Source organism: Strix aluco, chromosome 5 (assembly GCF_031877795.1).
Source record: "Strix aluco isolate bStrAlu1 chromosome 5, bStrAlu1.hap1, whole genome shotgun sequence".
NCBI lineage: Eukaryota > Metazoa > Chordata > Aves > Strigiformes > Strigidae > Strix > Strix aluco.
Window position 1 is genome coordinate 28,444,963 of NC_133935.1, and position 13,424 is coordinate 28,458,386.

Below are 13,424 nucleotides of genomic sequence, written 5' to 3' on the forward strand. Positions count from 1 at the left end.
CACTGGCAAGAGCATTAGGATAAATCAACCTACCTTGAAAGTTATCTCCTTGCATACTCTTCTCCCCCACCCAAGATAATTGCAATGTTATGCAAATGTACTACTGGAACAAAGACAGCTTCCAGACCAGAAAGGTAGAGTTCCTCAGTGGTCTGAGCGGTTTACACACAGGAATGCTCCTTAATGTAAAGTTGTCAGTCACTTCAGTGAGTTCTTACTAAACATTAGCAGTCTGCCAGCAGACTCTGAGAGAGAAAAAGGATTGCTGATTTTTTGTTTTACACAAACAATAGTGGGAAGTGAGGAAAGGCTTGCTATTTAAGAAAAGAAGCAGTGTGTGTAGAACAAAGGATTTTTTGACCCCTGAGAACAACAAAGGGGAAAAAACCCAAATTGAAGACATAGCTCTTCCTCCTGAAATTTATTTTCTGCAGTACCAGAAGGGAGAACCAACACCGCAGGTAGAGTTGCTCAGTTAAGGTCAGCAGGTCCAAAACATCCTCTGCCTCTCTTATCGTCCACATCAGCAACTGTGAGACACAGCTAGCCTAGGACAGGAGAACTAAGAGATGTACCTAGAGTTTTATGGACTGATGAACATCTGAAGTTGTGGCTGAGCTGGGGTAGAGAGAAATTTCTTTGCTTCCACAAAAATGTTTTTTGAAGTTGCATTTAGCAAACTGTTCTCAGAAATGAACATCCGAGCTTGGTTTGTCTCCATTTGGCTGCAGAACTGAACAACATAATCTAGTTGGTGGATAAAATGGACTTAATTCTCAAGCCACTGTCAACTAGGATGGAAGGACTTCAAGATATTTCTTGCTATTTGGACTACTATCTTGGCTGGAAGAAAACCCAGTGGGGAAGAACTGAGTTGGTTATTAATGTAAATCCTTAATATCTCCCTTCAGAAGATAAAGGTGTTGCCATTTTTCATACTGGATGTCTACTTGTTATTGCAGAAAGCAAATCAATCCTTTTGCATTTTTTCTTTTAATTTCAAGCTGTAACAAAAAGTAGAAAAAATAGTAATTTGTACAAAATCATTACAGATGCATCAAATAAGAAAGTACTGTGAATTGATTTTTAGGTCTAACAAACCTTGTCAGAGTCCCTTTAAATGACATCTAAGAGGTAAAATATATCTCCAGTTAAACTTTGTTATTCCCTCTGCTGTATGGAAAGTAAAATAAATAATTTTCTGAAAAGGAAAAGAAAGCAAGCTAGATAAAACAGATGTATAAATTAACATCACTTCTTCCCAACTTTACTGTTTGGGAAACAGCATATGTATTCTTTGTTCTCAAGAACAGCAAAAACAGATAACAAATGTTCTATGCAAATAGTCATTAAATGGAAAGTTTACATGAATGTATGTGCAATAAAAACCATAACCTAAAGTGAGTTTTGGATCACACAACTATACACATTCACATATATGTATGTAGCAGAAGCTAGATGAACTGTGCTGAAAAATGTAACAAATTCTTTTAATAATTCTAATAATTTCTGGTATATTCTATCAGTAAATCACTGTGAATGAGAGAGAAAATAACATGATAAACATGCCTGCAACTGTATCATGTACCAATGCAGGAAAAAAAAGAAGACAAGCATATGAAACTTCTAATGGAAATGAACTGAATTCTATATAAGGATTATAGAGTGGAGGTCTGAAGTAAGCTATAAGGTATATGATACTGCACATATTAAAATGTTTCCACAGTATAATCCAAAAGTGATTTAAACACCTACAGCAGCTTTCATAAGAAGTTTGATGTATTTCTTCTGGACCACTTAACAATCATGAACTGCTTGCTTAATTTCCTTTCCCATCATTACTTAATGTCAATAAATGTGTGTTAAATTTAATTTTTCTCCTTTGTAATTAGTCTGGGTCCACCTGCCTGACATATTAACTGATTCTACAATCTCACATTTGTGACATCAGATAATTTCCATGGTGACAGACTGAGATACATTCCTGAATGAGACTGGTAAGTGGGTCATATTTGACTGGAAAAAGGAGAAAAAAACCAAACCCTCCTTTATATATACAGTAATTAAGGGAAGACAGAGTCTAAGAAAAGTCCAGAATGGTACAGTTAAATTTGCTCGGCAGCTGATAACCACAGAGGCTTGTGAAAATTCTTTAAGGTTATTGTGGGCAATGGAGATTTTCAGAATATGTCAATCACTTTTTTGAAGACTGACTGATTTGATTCATAACTTTGGACTTAGTTCAGTACATAACTTACTGCGACGATTTTTTTGTTTTGTTTATAGTGGATTGTTCTGTAGAATATGCCACTTCATAGGCATGTTGCAGCAGCTCTGATCATCTAGACTTGATATTACAATATCTCTGGTCCTTGTCCCTTTGCACAAGGAATTTGCTCTCTTCTCAGGTTTATTTCTATTTATTTACTTCAGTTTGTTCTGTAGACCATACTTGAGCAATGAAACTGTATTGCATGTATCTGGGTCTGGATTAAAATTTGATTTGTTCTGCTGCATGGGCACCCATGTCCTTGGATCCTATCTGTCAAGGGTGGTCCAGTGAACACCAGCACTGTCAAGCCCTCAAAACAGAGCACTGTTGGCTTTGAAGGGCAGCTGAATAAAATACACTCAACAGGGTGGTCTTAGATGTCAGCAATAGCAACTGCTATGGTTCCTGGTAAAATGGATTCAGTGGTGTGAAACGGTGTAACAGGGAATGAAGACCCTCCATTTACACACTGACTTGAAGGAGTCAATATAGGGATATGGTAAGCAGGCATGACTCCTTTTATACCAAATGGAGCCATTTCAACTTGTAGCAGGTCAGAATTTGGCTTGCTAAATTTATACTACAGAAGAATGAAGCACTTTTCATGTATTTTCACATGAAAACACTGGCTGTTGGCTTTGCTGCTGATTAACAACCTCCCACTTTCGCATTCTGGGCAAGTTGGTGAGGAAAGCTGTCAGACCAAGAACAGGATTGCTGGCAAGCCTTCCTCTGGCCAAGGCATGCTCCATAGAGCATGTGGCTGTGTAGGAGAAGCTTTGCCATTTGGGAAACTGGGCTTCATAAATTCTAATCCACAGCAGCCCAAGTTTAGTTCCTTAGAAGAGCAAGCTAAATTAAAACTAACAACTTTCTCAAATACAAAGGGATCCAACCACTATTTTTAAAATGATACTAGGATGGCATAGAAAGATGTGTAAATTGCTGCCTGATCCCTGTGAGAGTAAATCTAATTCGATGTTTTCATGGGAAGAGACTCTGCGAGAAGAAAGTAGCAGAATCATGTATGGCACTAAATGTTAAAATTCACAGAAGGCAGTATTTGCCCTCTACAGTGTCTGACAGTTATCATTCAGGAGTACACACAATAGCATCTGAGCAACCACAATGAAACCAGACAGCTATAACTTCACATATTCACAGTAAATCTTGCACAATTACTCCACTGAGACTGCATGTGAGATAAATCAGAGGGAATTGTGAATTCCCAGTGTAAAAAGGGCTCAGTGTAGAAAGTATTTATTCCTATGGACAGTTTATTTGTAGAGGGGTAGCTTATCCAATGCTCTGCAGTGCTAGGTGCTGTACAAATACACAACTTGTAATGACTAGGCAAGACGTCTGTGGGAAGGAGAAGGGAAACAATAGTTTTGCCTACTGCAAACAGGACCCAGGACTGCAGATGCAATAAGGTGCCTGCAGACAACTGCGGCAGAGCCAGGAAGCAGAGCCCAGATCCCTGCTGTTCCACCTGGCGCAACTACTCTTCTCGTTCTCAACCCTGCTATGGATTTTTAATGACTTATTTCATGAGCAACAAAGTTTGCCAATGTGCTGACAACATTAATGTGCATAAATCACTAACTTTTTTTCTTGTTTCAACAGAAGAGTCTAAACAGTTGTTAAGATTGCAAATTAGTTCAGCTCTGCTTAAAGGATTAATTTTTTAGATCTTTCACAAATCAGAGAATTTGAAGGGGAAAAAAAAAAGACAGATATATAACATTTTCCTGGAAGGTCTGAAGTAATTCCTCCAGCAATGCTGCTTTCAACTCCAAGTTCTGCTAACCAAGTGGCAAAGGAAAAGCTCTCTACACCAACTTATTAATGCCAGACATGACCTTGGAAAATGTTTTGTAACATGTCAGGACACAAAGAATATATAATTCAGCAATTAGCAAGCATGAAAAAATATTATATTCATGTTTTATATGTATAGATGGGCAGACAAACAAAGGAGCGACAGCAAACAGGGGTACTGAAACCATAGCAGGCTGGACAGTTAGTTTGATGAGAGTAGTTAAGAAGATTAATGTACACTCTAAAGTGAACTTTCCCAGTCAGCCAGTGCTCGATAATTTAAAAGACAATGCCAGAGCCTTCATTTCAAGATGACAGAAAATTCTGATGATGAAAGAGGTAGCTGAAAACTTACTTTTAATTAAAAAGCAAACAGGCTGAAGATCCCATGTGCCTAACAGGAAGTAATACCGTTTAGGAAACAGTGGGGAGGGATTATTGTTTAGATAGTTAATTTTATTAAATAAAAGAACTCAAAGAGAACCAGTAACAACTTTTCCACCCCTGTATCCTTAATAATATGATTACTCATTGACTTAATGAGAAAAAGTTTGAGGCTAAAGAGAAAGCAATTAAACTGACTACCAAGAACAGATACCCACAAAATGCAGAGCTAGGATGCATTAAATGACCAGAATAATTCACGAATGTTCCCAGGAAGATGAATAAATGGATGACAAAGCTCCCATCTTTTACATGATACAAATAGGTAGACAGGTGACAAGCAAATTGATAGGTGCATGTTCAGATGGACACAGAGGTGATACATTCCTAACATTCACAAATAATTGATCAAAGACGATTATACTAACAGTTTGACACGTAAGAGCTCAGAAATTGGGCCACGTTGGAAACCCATTTTCTACAGAAGCTGGAGTGTCCAGTTAGCTTCACTCTCTTGTTACAAACACTTTTAACCTGCTGAAGTTCAGTTACAAAACTATTTTAGTGTTAAGAATTTATGAGCTGTGGGAAAGAGCTTTTTTTCCTAAGGATCATTTATCTCTGTAGCCTCAGGCATGCATCATCTGCCACAGCACATGCCAGTGGTGCACAGCAGTTCATCATGGTCACCTGTGACATTTTGTTGACTGCTCCATCTTTTTCCCAATGCTAAACTCAATGATCTTAAACTTCAGCTTAAATTTCAGCAATCAAGGGGTAATAGGAAGTTAGTACATCACATCATCTCCTCTGCACTTGGAAAGACCACGTTTGGCAGATACTGTTCAATGAGGGGGATAAAAGAGGATGCTGGTGGAGAGCAATGCTTGGCCCTGAATCTATTAGCCATGCTTGGCCCTGAATCTATTAGCCAGGATGGGCTTAGACGCTATCAGCCCTAACTCAATGTTGTATCTCAGTGCATCATCATTTTCAATTTTGCTGAAGTTAATGAAACTACTCATGAGCTTTTACGCTTCAGCCTATGATTAAGTACTTCACTAAATAAGGTTATTAAATTTAAATTGTAGATGCTTGCTAGGTACTCTTGAAGGTTGTTCTCTCACCTGCAACATATTCCCTTCAGGCTTATGGCTGGCAAAACAAATGGCAAAATAACATTCTAATCTGCATGTCAGCAATCCTCCCACTAAACTTGAGACATGGGAAATTGATTGATTTAGAAAGGACCTGTGTTTAGCCTACTGCTGATGTAGGAAAGAACAGTAGCATGTTATGACTCTTGGAAAAGGGTGAGATACACAGAAAAGGAAAGGTGTATGAATCTGGCACACTGCAGTGTCTTGAAGAGGTATCTCAGTTTGTTTGAGTAGCAGAAGTCATGCAACTGTGTTAATGAAGCATTTTGGCACTGTGCATTTTTGCCACTTCTCAGTAGGACTGATCTGCCCAACACAGTACTTCGCTAGTGCAGTTAACTAGCTTGGGTACGCATGCATGTGTTGGCCTCCACAGAGACATATCCTAAAGGATCCACACAGCATTTCCAGAAGCTATCAAGCTATTTTTACTTCTCTCTCCATTCAGCGTGTACACCTCAAAGCAGCCCTCTACCCTGCTTCCTACTCCCAAAGAGGCTATCGATTGTGCTGAAGTGTATGCTAAAGCCATAATGCAGATAACAGACCATTAAAAGCTCAAATGAGACTGCTAAACTTAACATTTCATTAATCATTGTACAATCCAGTCTTGAACCAGGAGCTACAGCTTTGACAGGCTGGTAATGGAACGCTTCTTTCTACCCATTTCTAGAGACTGGGAAAGGGAGAGCGGCTCCTGGGCTGGCTACCTTAAAACTTTTGCCCTTCCTCCTCTTCCTCAGGTGCATGTGGCCTGTGAAGGTTACATTGTTGGGAAATAGAGTGAGTAGGGGATAAAGAATAAAAATAAGAGAGTTGCTAAGAAGAAAGAGTGTGAACGGTGTTCAGAGAGCCTGGATTCTCAAAGGAGCCAGAACACCTGCAACTCACACTGATTTTAATAAGAGTGCTTCTGAAAAACTGGCCAAACTGGCTCACTCTCCCTGGCAAGGGGTCTTTATTTTGGGATTTCATGGGATATCAGAAAAAGGACTTTTTTTCCTAGGGGCCCAGACCCAGTGCTGATTCTACCAAGATAAAAGCATAGCAGGTAAAAGCTAAAGGAAACATTGTGAAAAAGAGATGCTCCCGTCGCACCACTTCTTATTGTTACATCTCTAGCTTGTCTCAGTAGCTTCCCAAGCCCTTTCCGGGGAAAGTCAGCAGGTCACTTATTTCCTGCTAGCCAACTGTCAGGTTAACAAGAGTTACCTGCCAAGCACATCTGGCTGTTTAACCCCCCTGCCCTGATGCCACATGCCCCTGCATACTAGCTTAAAGGTGAGGCATACTGTTCTTTTTTTTTCAGGGAGCAGGTTGGAGAAGGTGGTTTCAGCTGAGATAAGTTGTTTCCTTGAACAGCAGAGATAGAAGACACTATCAACAGAAGGCCCTGTTTAATTCATTGGAAGAGTGAACATGCCTGAACTAAAGGGACCTGTCAGCATGGGGTTCAAGTTTAATCTTAGTGGAGGATTTGAATCAACAAACTTCTTGCAAGGAGGCAAGATTTTTTTACCTTAGCTTCACCTCATTGTGCTCATGCTAAACTCCCTGGTTTAAACTTACAAAAGACCTTCCAAATGAGTAGGGAGATCAGTTGATGATGTCACTGGATGGAGTTTATTATGCAATGTTAAAAAAAGGGAAAGAAGTGCCAAATGTGGAACAAGAGATTTCAAAAACACAGTAGTAGAGGCTTGATTATGCCAGACATCAGTTATTCTGTTTTTGAGCTGATTGTGTTCACAGAGGTATGTATTTGATATGTTATCACATAATTCCCTTATACTAAAATGATGTAGCTCCTATTTCAATGAAGTGTGTGGCTGGTAAGATTCTGGAGCACTACCAATTGAAAAGCAAAAATAATTTCCTATGTTAATAATCCCCTGACTCCTGCTATTTGTTGGGGAAGAGTGTTATTATAACCATATTTGTTGGGGAAGAGTGTTATTATAACCATATTATCACTTTTGTTATTTAATGTTGCCTGATATTTTAAGACCTGCAGTACCTACTGCTCTTACCTGTGCCCTGCTAAATGGAGTTGGCTTTAGAGGATCAAAACATCCTTGCAGTATCTGCCAAAGAACTTTGACCCTACTGTGAAATTTCTTGAATACGCTGTGCTTTATGGCAGGGGTTGGAAATACTCCTAAGAACTTGGAAAATTAAATTCCTGTAAATTAATTATGCTTCTACAGTCCAACATCTTCCTTCTTCTGTGGGGCTAGGAAGCAGGAGCCTCACCACAGCTTGAGAGTGTTTACTAGTATTGCATATTATATAAATATCTACTGATGGAAAAAACTTGCTCTTCTTCTGCGTTTTTTTTGGAGTAAGATTTTTGCTCTTATGACTGCTATGAAAAGCAAGAAAGTGTAACATTAATGAACCAGACAATAAACAAGAACTATATGATGCTCTCTTTTTTCTTAACATTATGATTTTTAAGTAGGTATTCTGATTGTAGGCTATCCCCATTAAGGCAGGTCTCAGGAACTAACCTCTCAAAGTCAGTATTTCAGGTCCATATATTCCTTTGCACAGGGAATTTTTTCTCCTGTGTGCAGAAGGCTATGATACCTTTACTTCCTCCAGCACAGCTCTACGTATCTTTTCTGATGCCAGGGTTTTGCAACAAAAGTGGTATTTCCTTGGTAGCCATCAAATGCTCATGCAGCCAGCCTGGATACAACAGAGATAAAGAGATACTGGTCCCATACTGATAGGTAGCTGGCAGAGCTTTTTATACCTGTGCTGTGTGTTAACCCCGATGGGCAGATAAGCACCACACAGTCCATCGTTCACTCCCCCATCAGGGACATGGGGAAAGAGGAAAGTAAGAATAAAAGCAAGAAAATTGGGGGTCAAGGTAAAACAAACAATTTGTTTAATAAGTGAAGGATAAGTGGAAGAAGAGGCAAGGGAAGAAAACAAAACAAAATAAGGCCTGTCCTGTGGGTAGACTGATGCCCAGCCATTTCCCAAGCAAAAGATGGCTGGTCCCCTGAAGACCTCTCTTTTTCCCTTTATTACTGAGCATGATGTTATATGGTATGGAATAGCTCTTTGGTTAGTTCGGGTCATCTACCCAGTTGTGTCTCCTTCCAGCCTATTGTGCACCCACTAATCTATTCATGGGGTGGGGCAGAGTGAGAAACACAGGTGGCCTTGATACTGTGCAACCCACTGTTCATCAAAAGCTAGAACATTAGTGTACTATTTGTACTGTTTTGGTCAAAAATCTAAACCCCAGCACCATATGAGCTACTATGAAGAAAATTAACTCTATTCTAGCCAGGCCCAGTACACCCTGACACATGAAACGTGCCCCCCCCCCCCCCCCATCCCCACCCAAACCACTCAACTACTGTGAACACAACAAAAAGAGCAACTAACCTGCTTGCTACTAGAATGTTGTTTCTGACAATTGGGTAACTTATCCAATTTATCTTACCTTTTGTCTAATAAAAGGGAAAATATCAAATGCTGCAAAAGGGTAAAATAACTACCTGTAAGTACTGTTTCAGTTTTCCCCATTAAAAGTTCTTGCATGCTGTAAGAACATCCCCAAATTCCAGCCACCAGTGTAGCTGTACCAATGCAAAATGCTGCACTACACAAAGCTAGCGTGGCATCGTGTGAAACAACTCTCTGGTTTCAAGCAAATGCAAGTTGCAGTTCACCTTATTTAGAGTACAGACAGGTAACATCAAGTATTGATGACTGGACTTTTAACTTTCCAGTGCGAGCAAGGTGAAATACTTGCGTACGCAGATCTGATTAAATGAGGCTGGTATACAAAGGGGTCCAAATCACACTAAACTTTAGATGGGAGAGTGTCCAAATGGAAAACGGGTGAGAGCATCAGAGCTGCCTTCTCTTGGACATCTTGTTTTTATTTGGGTTTTGCTGCAGTATGGCCTCTTCAGGAGACCTGCCAGTGTTACATGGATGCAATATCTCCCCACTAGCAGCTGCCCATCTTTAGACCTACGTCACCTTTCTCTTTTTGAAGGTTCTACTGGAGGGAGGGAGAGATTCCTGCCCCGTTCAGCCATCACAACCTACTGCACATGGATTTCTTTGATATGGTCTTTTGTCAGACATTTCACAGACCCTCATGTAAATGAGACCCAGGCTTTGGGTGAGGGAGTGAAAATTTTAAGGGAGGTCAGGAAAATGCAGGAAAAATCTCACAACTGTAAGACTGCATGAGTCAGGTAAGGTGTTATCAATAATTAAACATTAAAAAGAAAGAAGCAGAACGAGTATGGATTAGAGGTGCCTCCCAAATATGGGCTCAAACGAATGAGGCTTTTCTTTTTACCATCAGAGAAAGTTTATTACATGTGCTTCAAAGTCAGTTGACTCAGTGATCAGTGGAGGTGGGTCAGAGACACATCCTTTCCAGTGACGCTCAGCATAAAAACAGAAGCATTCATAATGGAATGGCTGAACTGGCTATGAAAATAATAACCCATGACTGGCGAAAATTTTAAGGAGAGAATTAAACCTTAAAATAAAAACAGAGAGAAGGGAAGAATGGCATATAAAATAAAATCAGAATCCTGCAGTTATTTCACAGCTACAAAAAGTGCATGCTGATACCATACGTGCTTCTCATTTGGAGGTCTGGCCACGTCCATAAATCCTGACCTGTGATACACTGGGCTGATAAAATTCCTCTAGTCTCATCAGCTGAGGCTGTCCGCCTGAACGTTAACAGTACTGAAAGTGGGGTAAAAAGCACCCTGATTACCAGTGTAGGTGTCATTAAACTGAGAGCTATTACACACACCACCAGACCAAAAATGTTACAGAGAGACCTAGAGAGGATAACAGTGAGGGTGGGGAGATAAGGAAAAAAAATATCCTGGAAAAAGCACACGTTAATAAACTTGAGCAATAGAAACCAAAACAGAGAGAAATAGTGAATGGGGTGGAAATTGAAGGAAAGCAGTATATTAGAAAATAAAGAGGGAGTGTTATGATCTGTTGTGCTTTTCACAGAAACTAAGAGACATAACTGCTGGTTCTTGTCTCACTTGTGAGGCTCCCTGGCACTAAGCCCCTGCTTGAGTTAGATCCTCCTTCCTCTAATGTTGAGTCTTGCTTGAACTTTAAGTGATGCGGAGAGAAAAAGCTCTGGTCAGTGCTGACAGCAGACAGGCACAGCAGAGCACCTATACAGTACTGGATATGTAAAACATCCTCATAACAGCACTGTACAGCCAGACAAAACTAGCTGTTTCTCTTGCCATGCTGTAGCTAGATCTTGTGATTCACAAGAAATCACATCAGTTTGGCGAGTAATTATCAACAGCTGCTGATACTGCAATGGCATTTCAGTAACATGGGCTATAGCATATAGAATAAATAAAAGAGACCCTTAAACTAGAGGCATAAGCAGACATATCCCATGCTATTTGGAGCTAAATGAAAGCTGTCACGTCTTCTCTTTCATGATCACCAAGTTTATCTACATTTCACATTTTCCAAAAGTTTGGTTCCTTAATTTTTCTTGAATTTTAACAGAGTTTCACAGGTTGTTTTTTTTTATTTTTTCAGGAAAAACACATTTGGATCAAGTGATTTTCTGGTTTTATGTTGAGCATAGATGGTAAGATTACTTCTGGGAGACCACTGCTGCTCACTCAAGTCTGCTACCTTAGGAAAAAAACCCCACAGTACATCTCATGTATGCACTGTTCTAATTAAAAGCTAGATTTTCATCTCATTTTCACCACTATAAATCCAAGGATAACTTAAATGAAAGTAATGGAGTTACTCTGGATTCAGTCTATGGTAAATGAGACAAGGATCTTGGCCTAATCTCATAAATGTCTTCCTTAAGATCTCCATTAGTAACACTGGGTTTTTAGTGAAAAATGCACCACATTCTTGCAAGATCCCCTGGTGGGGAAAAATGGTAATTTTTAGTACATTAATTCTACACAATTTCATTAAAACTTTTTGTGAGATCTCAGGGGAAACGTTTACAACATCATGCTATCTCAATATACTTCCTCACTAACAGCACTGGAAATACATAAAGAAACTGCAACCATCCTGACATATAATTAAATAATTGGTTTCAGTTTGTGTATATTCTAAGTCTATAAGGCAAGAGCATGATTCAATCACACCTGTTTTCCCTCATAAGTATCATTAGTACTAATTACTTACAACTTCACTCATGGCAATCACGGATGATATTCAACTGCTTTCAATATACTGCTGAGAGATTCTAATTCCACTTGCAAAGCAGGAAATGGGTATTCATAAAGGTGCTTTAAGCTTTCAGGCTAATAATACAATTGTGATAGTACTTTATCCTGATTCATCTGGAAGCGTTTGCCTCCTCTTTGCCCTTTGACAATGGTCCCACTATGAACAAGGCCTCAGAGCTACAAAGCTCCTAGGAACAAGCTCATGTTTTGCCTGACAGCTAGGCCAGATAGAGGCAGTCTTTGGAGAGTAGAACAAAAAGTACTACCTATTTTGGGTGTCTTAAGAAACATATCCTCAGTGCATTTTTGCAGTGGTGGATGAGTACGCGTGACTTCTTTTCTCCCCCCCGCCAAGCTCTCAGCCTTAAATCACAGCTCTCCTGTCTCTGCTTTGAACTCTAGTTGCAACTTTGTCCAGAGTTTATCATTGCTTTTTCAAGCACTGGTCACAGGGAGGCAAAAATAATGAAAGGTGCTCTCCAGGCCTCAACACACTTTCCAGAGATTTCTAACCCAATCTGTAGTTCTTAATTTTGACAACCTGGAGACCTTACATATTGTTAGAGAAATGATTAAACATCTTCCTCTTTCTGCCAAGGGATAAATTAAGACTAATCATAGCTTGGGATCACTGAAATCAAATTTCTTCTACTTTAGACTCTGCCTTCCAAGCTTCATCCCAAGAAATTAGCATTTCCATCTGCCTTCAATGTGAAAGTCAGAACTACATAGTAAGGTACCCTGGAGCAATATATTTCAACAAAGCTAGTCGAAGCCTCATTCCAGTGATGGCTCTATGTTCATTAGTATACAGGATCTGTTCATGACTGAGTCACCCAGCAGAGCAAATCTGATACATAATCAAATGTGGGCACAGAATGACATTTCTATTGCATTAGCCAGAACACATGATTTGGAGTTTACACTGACTTTAAGCTTACTATGGAAAGACAGATGGTATCTGTCTCAGAATAACTATTCTCAGAATAGTTAATCCATTAATATTTTGGAGCAGAAATGAATCAGTGAATTTATACCAGATTACCACTTAGTGCTAGCTGTCTATGACATTTTGATCCAGTACCAAGATCTCTTTTTTTTTTTTTATTTTCTCTATCACTAAACAATGGTCTGCACCTCATAATTTTGTCCCTTTTAGGGAAAGGTTAAGTACAGTCCTGGATATCTAGTGAAGTGTGCCCTGTCAGTTCAGAGTGTGTTCCAGCAAGGAACTGCAGATGGACTTCAGGTGTAAGCTACTAATGTTTTTAAAGCTCTACAGAAAACACATGGTGATGCAAAGATAAGGAAAAGGGTTGTAAACCCTCAGAAAGGTGAAAAACAAGGCAGCTCAAATATTGGTGTCACATCTGCAATGACAAGACAGCTCTGAAGCACATGAAGAACTATCATCACTGAAACACACTGATATTCAAGTGTAGTGTTTGCTGCCAATGCTTAAAGGTACTGACTGTACTGGCTAGGTCAGGCTAATGCTGATTATATGTTTTGTATTGCCAGTTAGGATAACCTCTTTTGTTACAGGGC

The 13,424-nt window shown here is 39.5% G+C and overlaps 1 protein-coding gene across 6 annotated transcripts in view; it reads right to left on the reverse strand.

Moving 5' to 3' along the window:
* LARGE1 (LARGE xylosyl- and glucuronyltransferase 1) overlaps positions 1 to 13,424 on the reverse strand; it is a 354,153-nt gene that overhangs the window by 129,070 nt on the left and 211,659 nt on the right. The gene's annotated exons all lie outside the window — the stretch shown is intronic.